General features: G+C 42.4%; 1 long non-coding RNA gene across 1 annotated transcript in view; it reads left to right on the top strand.

The window, feature by feature from the left end:
- The first annotated feature begins 530 nt into the window (after nt 1-530).
- LOC308611246 overlaps nt 531-14,137 on the top strand; it is a 120,219-nt gene continuing 106,612 nt past the window's right edge. The window contains exon 1 of the long non-coding RNA XR_014014806.1: nt 531-758. This is a non-coding gene — a long non-coding RNA (uncharacterized lncRNA). The remainder of the gene's footprint in view (nt 759-14,137) is intronic.

The raw sequence follows: 14,137 nt of genomic DNA, 5'->3' as shown, positions 1-14,137 counted from the left end.
AATGCAAATCAAAACTACAATGAGGTATCACCTCACACCTGTTAGAATCGGCATCATCAGAAAATCTACAAACAACAAATTCTGGGGAGGGTGGGGACAAAAGGATCCCTCTTCCACTATTGGTGGGAATGTAAATTGATACAGTCACTATGGAGAACACTATGGAGTTTCCTTAAAAAATCTAGATATAGAATTACCATCTGATCCTGCAATCCCACTTCTGGGAATAGAACCAGAGAAAACCATAAATCAAAAAGGCACATTCACCACAATGTTCATTGCAGCACTATTTACAAAGGCCAGGTAATGGAAGCAACCTAAATGCCCTCACACAGATGAATGGATAAAGATGTGGTACATGTATAAAATGGAATATTACTCAACCATAAAAAGGAATGAAAGTGGGTCATTTGTAGAGACATCGATGGATCTAGAGACAGTCATAGAGAATGAAGTAAGTCAGAAAGAGGAAAACAAATATTGTATATTAATGCATATATGTGGAACCTACGAAATTTTACAGAGGAACTGGTTCGCAGGGAAGAAATAGAGACACAGATGTAGAGAACAAAGGTATGGACACCAAGTGTGGGAAACCATGGGGTGGTGGTGGTGGGATGACTTGGGAGACTGGGATTGACCTGCATACATGTATATGCATAAAATACATAACTAATAATAACCTGCTGTATAAAAAAATAAATAAAATTAAATTTCAAAATTTTAAAAAATAAAATTTAAAAATAATACAGAAAAAAGTTCTTCCCTTCACACAGATGTATTTATAGGAAAGTATTATTTCCATGCTTATATCTATAAATACATAAAAGAGGAATAAAAGCTAACGTGAACCATAAAAGAAGAAAAACCTGAACCCACCAGTTATACAGAGGAAAACCCTATCAGGGCACTTGATCCAACGGTAAACAATATTGAAATTGGTCAGAGGTGGGGAATCATCTCCCATAGAGCCATCAACACACACCCCACACAAGGAGCGTCCTCATTACAAAGCTGGGTGACCGAGCCGAGGCATCTCTGAATAAAGGTGAGCTGAGCCCCAGGTCAGCTGCTGCTGAACTGTTCCCACCCTTCCCAGGTAAAACACCTGAATATGTACAAGGGCTTGAAAGACTAGAGGAAGGGCTGTGGAGCCACACCAGCAACAGCACGCAGGCCAACTTGGTGCCTGCAGGCCAGCCAGGGTGGTCCTGCCCCCGGGCGCTCTTCCGGAAGCTTTCCATTGTCCTGCCTGAGATACCCCACCTGTCCCGGCCCCCACTACGTTTTTCCTTCCTCACCTCTGTCCGGAGAGAGACTCCAGCGGAACGTATGGGTGACACATCCTCTTCTTTACAGGTGGCAGCCTGGCAACTCCTGCAGAAATGCCAGCAGTACCCCACTCACACCGGGCCACCAACAAAGCTGTGGCCCATCATTCCCTCCCACCAACACAGCCCCGAGACTGCTGACGGGGCAGAGAATATGGAGTCAGGCACAGCTTCAGGGGCTATTGTTGCCTGGAGCGCTGTTTATATTGACCTCAACCAGGCACAAATGGGGAGGGCCGGGCGGTAGAGTAAGGCTGCCCAGGTCAGCTAATCCACAACACTCAGGGAATCACATTGTTGAAAATGGACCACACTAAGGCAGAAGAGAAGCCAAGGAAAAAAAGAACACAATGCCATTTGCACCACCGTAGATGAGTCTAGAGGTAATCACATGACTTGTAGTAAGTCAGAAAGTGAAAGACACATATCATATCATATCACTTATAGGTGTTACCTAAAAATGGATACCAGGGCAGATATTTCCATCGAGAAGGGCAATTAGAGATTCATTAAACAAACTTATGGTTCACCAATGGAAAGATTTGAGCATTGGTTTCATTACGATATCGGGGTTAACAGACTTATACAAACACACGTAACATATATAATCACCAAAGACCTACGGAATACCAAAAGACTACTCAACATTCTGTCATAACGTACATGGGAAAAGGATCCCAGGAAAAACCGACATCTGTATATGTGTAAAAGAACCACATCTTCCACACCTACAACAAGCCAAACATTTTAATCAAACTTGCTGTAATAAAAAATAAAAATTAAATTAAAAACACGAACAAGAAGTAGGGAGACTAACTTGAGGGGCTTTCTCCTGGCACATTCCATTCTAAATTCCAGTCTAGAACACGACTTCCATTGAGGCTCTGTTGACCTGGTAACCAGAATTGGTAAGGGAGAACTGCTGCCAACTTGTGGCCGTTTCACACAACAGCAGCTTTAATCCCAGCGCTAATGGTCAGTTGATATTCAAAATCATTGCAGGCCGGTAAATGACACCTGCCCTGAAAACAAATCCTGGGGTCACATATCGACCAAAAAATTCAAAGGACGTCCATATTTCAAAACGACCGTTTCAAAAGCCATATTTTACGCACATTAGGGTTCTTCTTCTTTTTGTTTCTTTACTTTTTGGTTAAAAAACCGGGAATGGAAAAAGGCATCCCTCAGAATGGGCGAAAATCGTTAAAAACGAATCAATGGACAAAGGTTTAATCTCCAATATATAAACAGCTCATGCAGCTTAATATTAAAAAAAACAAAAAACCCAATACAAAAATGGGCAGTAGATCTAAAGAGACGTTTCTTCAAAGACGACACAGAGATGGCCAAGACGCACATGAAAAGCTGCTGAAGAGCACTAATTATTAGAGAAATGCAAATCGAAACTACAATGAGGTATCACCTCACACCTGTTAGAATCGGCATCATCAGAAAATCAACAAAAAACAAATTCTGGGGAGGGTGTGGACAAAAGGATCCCTCTTCCACTATTGGTGGGAATGTAAATTGATACAGTCACTATGGAGAACACTATGGAGTTTCCTTAAAAAATCTAGAAATAGAATTACCATCTGATCCTGCAATCCCACTTCTGGGAATAGACCCAGAGAAAACCATAAATCAAAAAGGCACATTCACCACAATGTTCATTGCAGCACTATTAACAAAGGCCAGGTAATGGAAGCAACCTAAATGCCCTCACACAGATGAATGGATAAAGATGTGGTACATGTATAAAATGGAATATTACTCAACCATAAAAAGGAATGAAACTGGGTCATTTGTAGAGACATCGATGGATCTAGAGACAGTCATACAGAATGAAGTATGTCAGAAAGAGGAAAACAAATATTGTATATTAATGCATATATGTGGAACCTAAAAAATTGTACAGATGAACTGGTTTGCAGGGAAGAAATAGAGACACAGAGGTAGAGAACAAACGTATGGACACCAAGTGTGGGAAGCCATGGGGTGGTGGTGGTGGGATGAGTTGGGAGTTTGAGATTGACCTGTATACATGTATATGCATAAAATACATAACTAATAATAACCTGCTGTATATAAAAGTAAATAAAATTAAATTTCAAAATCTTAAAAAATAAAATTTAAATATAAAACAGAAAAAAGTTCTTCCCTTCACACAGATGTATTTATAGGAATGAATTATTTCCTTGCTTATATCTATAAATATATAAAAGAGGAATAAAATCTAACTGGAACCATAAAAGGAAAAAAACCTGAACCCACCAGTTATACAGAGGAAAACTCTATCAGGTCACTTGCTCCAGTGGCAAACAATTGTGAAATTGGTCAGAGGTGGGAATCATCCCCATACAGCCAGCAACCCACACCCCACACAAGGAGCGTCCTCATTGCAAAGCTGGGGGACCGAGCTAAGGCATCTCTGAAAAAAGGTGAGCTGAGCCCAAGGCCAGCTGCTGCTGAACTGTTCCCACCCTTCCCAGGTAAAACACCTGAATATGTACAAGGGCTTGAAAGACTAGAGGAAGGGCTGTGGAGCCACACCAGCAACAGCACGCAGGCCAACTTGGTGCCTGCAGGCCAGCCAGGGTGGTCCTGCCCCCGGGCGCTCTTCCGGAAGCTTTCCATTGTCCTGCCTGAGATACCCCACCTGTCCCGGCCCCCACTACGTTTTTCCTTCCTCACCTCTGTCCGGAGAGAGACTCCAGCGGAACGTATGGGTGACACATCCTCTTCTTTACAGGTGGCAGCCTGGCAACTCCTGCAGAAATGCCAGCAGTACCCCACTCACACCGGGCCACCAACAAAGCTGTGGCCCATCATTCCCTCCCACCAACACAGCCCCGAGACTGCTGACGGGGCAGAGAATATGGAGTCAGGCACAGCTTCAGGGGCTATTGTTGCCTGGAGCGCTGTTTATATTGACCTCAACCAGGCACAAATGGGGAGGGCCGGGCGGTAGAGTAAGGCTGCCCAGGTCAGCTAATCCACAACACTCAGGGAATCACATTGTTGAAAATGGACCACACTAAGGCAGAAGAGAAGCCAAGGAAAAAAAGAACACAATGCCATTTGCACCACCGTAGATGAGTCTAGAGGTAATCACATGACTTGTAGTAAGTCAGAAAGTGAAAGACACATATCATATCATGTCACTTATAGGTGTTACCTAAAAATGGATACCAGGGCAGATATTTCCACCGAGAAGGGCAATCAGAGATTCATTAAACAAACTTATGGTTCACCAATGGAAAGGTGTGAGGATTGGTTTCATTACGATATCGGGGTTAACAGACTTATACAAACACAGGTGACATATATAATCACCAAAGACCTATGGAATACCAAAAGACTACTCAACATTCTGTCATAACGTACATGGGAAAAGGATTCCAGGAAAAACCGACATCTGTATATGTGTAAAAGAACCACATCTTCCACACCTCCAACAAGCCAAACATTGTAATCAAACTTGCTGTAATAAAAAATAAAAATTAAATTGAAAACATGAACAAGAAGTAGGGAGACAAACATGAGGGGCTTTCTCCTGGCACATTCCATTCTAAATTCCAATCTACAACACGACTTCCATTGAGGCTCTGTTGCCCTAGTAACCAGAATTGGTAAGGGAGAACTGCTGCCACCTTGTGGCCGTTTCACACAACAGCAGCTTTAATCCCAGCGCTAATGGTCAGTTGATATTCAAAATCATTGCAGGCCTGTAAATGACACCTGCCCTGAAAACAAATCCTGGGGTCACATATCGACCAAAAAATTCAAAGGACATCCATATTTCAAAACGACCGTTTCAAAAGCCATATTTTACGCACATTAGTGTTCCGCTTCTTTTTGTTTCTTTCCATGGATGGATCTAGAGACTGTCATGCAGAATGAAGTAAGTCAGAAAGAGGAAAACAAATATTGTATATTTTTTTTTTTTTTTTTTTTTTTTTTTTTTTTTTGCGTTATGCGGGCCTCTCACTGTTTTGGCCTCTCCCCTTGCGGAGCGCAGGCTCCGGACGCACAGGCTCAGCGGCCATGGCTCACGGGCCCAGCCGCTCTGCGGCATGTGGGATCTTCCCAGACCGGGGCACGAACCCGTGTCCCTTGCATCGGCAGGCGGACTCTCAACCACTGCGCCACCAGGGAAGCCCAAATATTGTATATTAATGCATATATGTGGAACCTAAAAAATTGTACAGATGAACTGGTTTGCAGGGAAGAAATAGAGACACAGAGGTAGAGAACAAACGTATGGACACCAAGTGTGGGAAGCCATGGGGTGGTGGTGGTGGGATGAGGTGGGAGATTGAGATTGACCTGTATACATGTATATGCATAAAATACATAACTAATAATAACCTGCTGTATAAAAAAAGTAAATAAAATTAAATTTCAAAATTATAAAAAATAAAATTTGAAAATAAAACAGAAAAAAGTTCTTCCCTTCTCATAGATGTATTTATAGGAATGAATTATATCCATGCTTATATCTATAAATACATAAAAGAGGAATAAATGCTAACTTGAAACATAAAAGAAGAAAATCCTGAGCCCACCAGTTATACAGAGGAAACCCCTATCCGGGCCCTTGCTCCAGCGCTAAACAATTCTGAAATAGGTCAGAGGTGGGGAATCATCTCCCATACAGCCAGCAACCCACACCCCACACAAGGAGCGCCCTCATTGCAAAGCTGGGGGACCGTGCCGAGGCATCTCTGGATAAAGTTGAGCTGAGCCCCTGGCCAGCTGCTGTGAACTGTTCCCACCCTTCCCAGGTAAAACACCTGAATATGTACAAGGGCTTGAAAGACAAGAGGAAGGGCCGTCTAGCCACACCAGCGACAGCACGTAGGCCAACTTGGTGCCTGCAGGGCAGCCAGGGTGGTCCTTGCCCCGGACGCACTTCCGGAAGCTTTCCATTGTCCTGCCTGTGATACCCCTCCTGTCCCGGCCCCCGCTGCTTTTTTCCTTCCTCACCTCGGTCCAGAGAGAAATTCCAGCGGAAGGTATGGGTGACACATCCTCTTCTTTACAGGTGGCAGCCTGGCAACTCCTGCAGAAAGGCCAGCAGAACCCCACTCACACCAGGCCACCCACAAAGCTGTGGCCCCTCATTTCCTCCCACCAGCTCTGCCGCGAGACTGCTGACGGGGCAGAGAATATGGAGTCAGGCACAGCTTCAGGGGCTATTGCTGCCTGGAGCGCTGTTTATATTGACCTCAACCAGGCACACCTGGGGAGGGCCGGCCGGCAGGGTAAGGTTGCCCATGTCAGCTAATCCACAACCCTCAGTGAATCACATTGTTGAAAATGGACCTCGCTAAGGCAGAATAGAAGCCAAGGAAAATAAGGACACAATGCCATTTGCAGCACCGTAGATGAGTCTAGAGGTAATCACGTAACTTGTATTAAGTCAGAAAGTGAAAGACACATATCATATCATATCACTTACAGGTGTTACCTAAAAATGGATACCAGGCCAGATATTTCCACGGAGAAGGGCAATCACAGATTCATTAAACAAAGTTATGGTTCACCAATGGAAAGGTGTGAGGATTGGTTTCATTACGATATCGGGGTTAACAGACATATACAAACACAGGTGACATATATAATCACCAAAGACCTACGGAATACCAAGAGAAGACTACTCAACATTCTGTCATAATGTACCTGGATAAAGGATGCCAGGAAGAACACACATCTGTATATGTGTAAAAGAACCACATCTTCCACACCTCCAACAAGCCAAACACTGTAATCAAACTTGCTGTAATAAAAAATAAAAATTTAAATTAAAAATACGAACAAGAAGTAGGGAGACAAACTTGAGGGGCTTTCTCCTGGCACATTCCATTCTAAATTCCAATCTAGAACACGACTTCCATTGAGGCTCTGTTGCCCTATTAACCAGATTTGGTAAGGGAGAACTGCTGCCACCTTGTGGCCGTTTCACACAACAGCAGCTTTAATCCCAGCGCTAATGGTCAGTTGATATTCAAAATCATTGCAGGCCTGTAAATGACACCTGCCCTGAAAACAAATCCTGGGGTCACATATCGACCAAAAAATTCAAAGGACGTCCATATTTCAAAACGACCGTTTCAAACGGCATATTTTATGCACATTAGTGTTCTGCTTCTTTTTCTTTCTTTCTTTTTTGGTTAAAAACACGGGAATGGAAAAAGGCATCCCTCAGAAGGGGCGAAAAGAGTTGCAAACGAATCAATGGACATAGGTTTAATCTCCAATATATATAAACAGCTCATGCAGCTTAATATTAAAAAAACAAACAACCCAACAGAAAAATGGGCAGAAGATCTAAATAGACGTTTCTTCAAAGAAGACACAGAGATGGCCAAGACGCACATGAAAAGCTGCTCAACATCACTAATTATTAGAGAAATGCAAATCAAAACTACAATGAGGTAAGACCTCACACATGTTAGAATAGGCATCATCAGATAATCTACAAACAACAAATTCTGGGGAGGGTGTGGAAAAAAGGAACCCTCTTCCGCTATTGGAGGGAATTTAATTGATACAGTCACTATGGAGAACAGTATGGAGGTTCCTTTAAAAAACTAAAAAGAGAATTACCATAGGATCCAGCAATCCCACTTCTGGGCATATACCCAGAGAAAACCATAAATCACAAAGACACATTCACCACAATGTTCATTGCAGCACTATTTACAATAGCCAGGGAATGGAAGCAACATAAATGCCCACAGACAGACGAATGGATAAAGATGTGGTACATATATAAAATGGAATATTACTCAGCCATAAAAAGGAATGAACCTGGGTCATTTGTAGAGAAGTTGATGGATCTAGAGACTGTCATACAGAGTGAAGTAAGTCAGAAAGAGAAAAACAAATATTGTATATTAATGCCTATATGTGGAACCTAGAAAAATGGTACAGATGAAATGGTTTGCAGGGCAGAAATAGAGACACAGAGGTAGAGAAGAAACGTATGGACACAAAGTGGGGGAAGCCATGGGGTGGTGGTGGTGGGATGAGTTGGGAGATTGGGATTGAACTGTATACATGTCTATGCATAAAATAGATAACTAATAATAACCTACTGTATAAAAAAAATAAATAAAATTAAATTTCAAAAATTTTAAAAATAAAATGTAAAAATAAAACAGAAAAAAAATGTTCTTCCATTCACACTGATGTATTTATAAGAATGAATTATTTCCATGCTTATATCCATAAATACATAAAAGTGGAATAAAATCTAACTTGAACCAAAAAAGAAAAAAAAAACTACACCTAACAGTTATACAGAGGAAAACACTACCAAGGCACTTGCTCCAGTGGTATACAATTCTGAAATTGGTCAGAGGTGGGGAATCATCTCCCATACAGCCAGCAGCCCCGCCCGCCCACGCAAGGAGCGTCCTTATTGCAAAGCTGGGGGACCGTGTCGAGGCCTCTGTGAGTAAACGTGAGCTGAGCCCCAGGCCAGCTGCTGCTGAACTGTTCCCACCCTTCCCAGGTGAAACACCTGAATATGTACAAGGGCTTGAAAGCCTAGAGGAAGGGCCGTGGAGCCACACCAGCGACAGCACTCAGGCCACCTTGGTGCCTGCAGGTCAGCCAGGATGGTCCTGGCCACGGGCGCTCTTCTGGAAGCTTTCCATTGCCCTGCCTGAGATACCCCTCCTGTCCCGGCCCCCACTCCTTTTTTTCCTTCCTCACCTCAGCCCGGAGAGATATTCCAGTGGAAATTATGGGTGACACATCCTCTTCTTTACAGGTGGCAGCCTGGCAACTCCTGCAGAAAGTCCAGCAGAGCCCCACTCACACCGGGCCACCCACAAAGCCGTGGACCCTACACCCTCCCACCAGCACAGCCCCGAGACTGCTGACGGGGCAGAGAATATGGAGTCAGGCACAGCTGCAGGGGATATTGCTGCCTGGAGTGCTGTTTATATTGACCTCAACCCAGGCACACCTGGGGAGGGCTTGCCGGCAGGGTCAGGCTGCCCAGGTCAGCTAATCCTCAGCCCTCAGGGAATCACACTGCAGAAAATGGACCACGCTAAGACAGAATATCCGCCAAGGAAAAGAAGCACACAATGCCATTTGCAGCACCGTAGATGAGTCTAGAGGTAATCACGTGACTTGGAGTAAGTCAGAAAGGGAAAGACACATATCATATCATATCACTTATAGGTGTTACCTATAAATTGATACCAGGGCAAATATTTCCACGGAGAAGGGCAATCACAGATTCATTAAACAAACTTATGGTTCACCAAAGGAAAGGTGTGAGGATTGAATTCATTACCATATTGGGGTTAACAGACATATACAAACACAGTAGACATATATAATCACCAAAGACCTACGGAGTACCAAGAGAAGACTACTCAACATTCTGTCATAACGTACATGGGAAAAAGATCCCAGGAAGAACAGACATATGTATATCTGTAAAAGAACCACCTGTTGCACACCTACAACAAGCTAAACGTTGTACTCAAACTTGCTGTAATAAAAAATAAAAAATTAAATTAAAAACACGAACAAGAAGTAGTGACACAAACTTGAGGGGCTTTCTCCTGGCACATTCCGTTCTACATTCCAATCTAGAACGCGACTTCCATTGAGGCTCTGCTGCCCTAGTAACCAGATTTGGTAAGGGAGAACTGCTGCCACCTTGTGGCCGTTTCACACAACAGCAGCTTTAATCCCAGCGCTAATGGTCAGTGGATATTCCAAATCATTACAGGCCTGTAAATGACACCTGCCCTGAAAACAAATCCTGGGGTCATATATCGACCAAAAAATTCAAAAGACGTCCATATTTCAAAACGTCAGTTTCAAGAGGCATATTTCACGAACATTAGTGTTCTGATTCTTTTGCTTTCTTTCTTTCTTTGTTAAAAAAACGGGAATGGAAAAAGGTAACCCTCAGAAGGGGCGAAAACATTCACAAACGAATCAATGGACAAAGGTTTAATCTCCAATATATATATACAGCTCATGCAGCTTAATATTAATACAATAAACAACCCAATACAAAAATGGGCAGAAGATCTAAATAGACGTTTCTTCAAAGAAGACACAGAGATGGCCAAGACGCACATGAAAAGCTGCTCAACATCACTAATTATTAGAGAAATGCAAATCAAAACTACAATGAGGTAAGACCTCACACCTGTTAGAATCGGCATCATCAGATAATCTACAAACAACAAATTCTGGGGAGGGTGTGGACAAAAGGAACCCTCTTCCGCTATTGGTGGGAATGTAAATTGATACAGTCACTATGGAGAACAGTATGGAGGTTCCTTTAAAAAACTAAAAAGAGAATTACCATAGGGTCCAGCAATCCCACTTCTGGGCATATACACAGAGAAAACCATAAATCACAGAGACACATTCACCACAATGTTCATTGCAGCACTATTTACAATAGCCAGGTAATGGAAGCAACCTAAATGGCCACAGACAGACGAATGGATAAAGATTTGGTACATATATAAAATGGAATATTACTCAGCCATAAAAAGGAATGAACCTGGGTCATTTGTAGAGAAGTTGATGGATCTAGTGACTGTCATACAGAGTGAAGTAAGTTAGAAAGAGAAAAACAAATATTGTATATTAATGCCTATATGTGGAACCTAGAAAAATGGTACAGATGAAATGGTTTGCAGGGCAGAAATAGAGACACAGAGGTAGAGAACAAACGTATGGACACAAAGTGGGGGAAGCCATGGGGTGGTGGTGGTGGGATGAGTTGGGAGATTGGGATTGACCTGTATACATGTTTACGCATAAAATAGATAACTAATAATAACCTACTGTATAAAAAATAAATAAAATTAAATTTCAAAATTTTTAAAAATAAAATGTAAAAATAAAACAGAAAAAAATGTTCTTCCATTCACACTGATGTATTTATAAGAATGAATTATTTCCATGCTTATATCCATAAATACATAAAAGTGGAATAAAATCTAACTTGAACCAAAAAAGAAAAAAAAACTACACCTAACAGTTATACAGAGGAAAACACTACCAAGGCACTTGCTCCAGTGTTATACAATTCTGAAATTGGTCAGAGGTGGGGAATCATCTCCCATACAGCCAGCAGCCCCGCCCGCCCACGCAAGGAGCGTCCTTATTGCAAAGCTGGGGGACCGTGTCGAGGCCTCTGTGAGTAAACGTGAGCTGAGCCCCAGGCCAGCTGCTGCTGAACTGTTCCCACCCTTCCCAGGTGAAACACCTGAATATGTACAAGGGCTTGAAAGCCTAGAGGAAGGGCCGTGGAGCCACACCAGCGACAGCACTCAGGCCACCTTGGTGCCTGCAGGTCAGCCAGGATGGTCCTGGCCACGGGCGCTCTTCTGGAAGCTTTCCATTGCCCTGCCTGAGATACCCCTCCTGTCCCGGCCCCCACTCCTTTTTTTCCTTCCTCACCTCAGCCCGGAGAGATATTCCAGTGGAAATTATGGGTGACACATCCTCTTCTTTACAGGTGGCAGCCTGGCAACTCCTGCAGAAAGTCCAGCAGAGCCCCACTCACACCGGGCCACCCACAAAGCCGTGGACCCTCACACCCTCCCACCAGCACAGCCCCGAGAATGCTGACGGGGCAGAGAATATGGAGTCAGGCACAGCTGCAGGGGATATTGCTGCCTGGAGTGCTGTTTATATTGACCTCAACCCAGGCACACCTGGGGAGGGCTTGCCGGCAGGGTCAGGCTGCCCAGGTCAGCTAATCCTCAGCCCTCAGGGAATCACACTGCAGAAAATGGACCACGCTAAGACAGAATATCCGCCAAGGAAAAGAAGCACACAATGCCATTTGCAGCACCGTAGATGAGTCTAGAGGTAATCACGTGACTTGGAGTAAGTCAGAAAGGGAAAGACACATATCATATCATATCACTTATAGGTGTTACCTATAAATTGATACCAGGGCAAATATTTCCACGGAGAAGGGCAATCACAGATTCATTAAACAAACTTATGGTTCACCAAAGGAAAGGTGTGAGGATTGAATTCATTACCATATTGGGGTTAACAGACATATACAAACACAGTAGACATATATAATCACCAAAGACCTACGGAGTACCAAGAGAAGACTACTCAACATTCTGTCATAACGTACATGGGAAAAAGATCCCAGGAAGAACAGACATATGTATATGTGTAAAAGAACCACCTCTTGCACACCTACAACAAGCTAAACGTTGTACTCAAACTTGCTGTAATAAAAAATAAAAAATTAAATTAAAAACACGAACAAGAAGTAGTGACACAAACTTGAGGGGCTTTCTCCTGGCACATTCCGTTCTACATTCCAATCTAGAACGCGACTTCCATTGAGGCTCTGCTGCCCTAGTAACCAGATTTGGTAAGGGAGAACTGCTGCCACCTTGTGGCCGTTTCACACAACAGCAGCTTTAATCCCAGCGCTAATGGTCAGTGGATATTCCAAATCATTACAGGCCTGTAAATGACACCTGCCCTGAAAACAAATCCTGGGGTCATATATCGACCAAAAAATTCAAAAGACGTCCATATTTCAAAACGTCAGTTTCAAGAGGCATAATTCACGAACATTAGTGTTCTGATTCTTTTGCTTTCTTTCTTTCTTTGTTAAAAAAACGGGAATGGAAAAAGGTAACCCTCAGAAGGGGCGAAAACATTCACAAACGAATCAATGGACAAAGGTTTAATCTCCAATATATATATACAGCTCATGCAGCTTAATATTAATACAATAAACAACCCAATACAAAAATGGGCAGAAGATCTAAATAGACGTTTCTTCAAAGAAGACACAGAGATGGCCAAGACGCACATGAAAAGCTGCTCAACATCACTAATTATTAGAGAAATGCAAATCAAAACTACAATGAGGTAAGACCTCACACCTGTTAGAATCGGCATCATCAGATAATCTACAAACAACAAATTCTGGGGAGGGTGTGGACAAAAGGAACCCTCTTCCGCTATTGGTGGGAATGTAAATTGATACAGCCACTATGGAGAACAGTATGGAGGTTCCTTTAAAAAACTAAAAAGAGAATTACCATAGGATCCAGCAATCCCACTTCTGGGCATATACCCAGAGAAAACCATAAATCACAGAGACACATTCACCACAATGTTCATTGCAGCACTATTTACAATAGCCAGGTAATGGAAGCAACCTAAATGCCCACAGACAGACGAATGGATAAAGATGTGGTACATATATAAAATGGAATATTACTCAGCCATAAAAAGGAATGAAACTGGCTCATTTGTAGAGAAGTTGATGGATCTAGAGACTGTCATACAGAGTGAAGTAAGTCAGAAAGAGAAAAACAAATATTGTATATTAATGCCTATATGTGGAACCTAGAAAAATTCTACAGATGAACTGGTTTGCAGGGCAGAAATAGAGACACAGAGGTAGAGAACAAACGTATGGACACAAAGTGGGGGAAGCCATGGGGTGGTGGTGGTGGGATGAGTTGGGAGATTGGGATTGACCTGTATACATGTATATGCATAAAATAGTTAACTAATAATAACCTACTGTATAAAAAAATAAATAAAATTAAATTTCAAAAATTTTAAAAATAAAATGTAAAAATAAAACAGAAAAAATGTTTTTCCATTCACACTGATGTATTTATAAGAATGAATTATTTCCATGCTTATATCCATAAATACATAAAAGAGGAATAAAATCTAACTTGAACCAAAAAAGAAAAGAAAAAAAAAACTGAACCTAACAGTTATACAGAGGAAAACACTACCAAGGCACTTGC

The sequence above is a fragment of the Mesoplodon bidens genome (genome assembly GCF_964165515.1).
Source record: "Mesoplodon bidens genome assembly, contig: HAP1_SCAFFOLD_322, whole genome shotgun sequence".
In the NCBI taxonomy this organism is placed as follows: domain Eukaryota; kingdom Metazoa; phylum Chordata; class Mammalia; order Artiodactyla; family Ziphiidae; genus Mesoplodon; species Mesoplodon bidens.
This window is presented reverse-complemented; position numbering and strand designations above follow the sequence as displayed.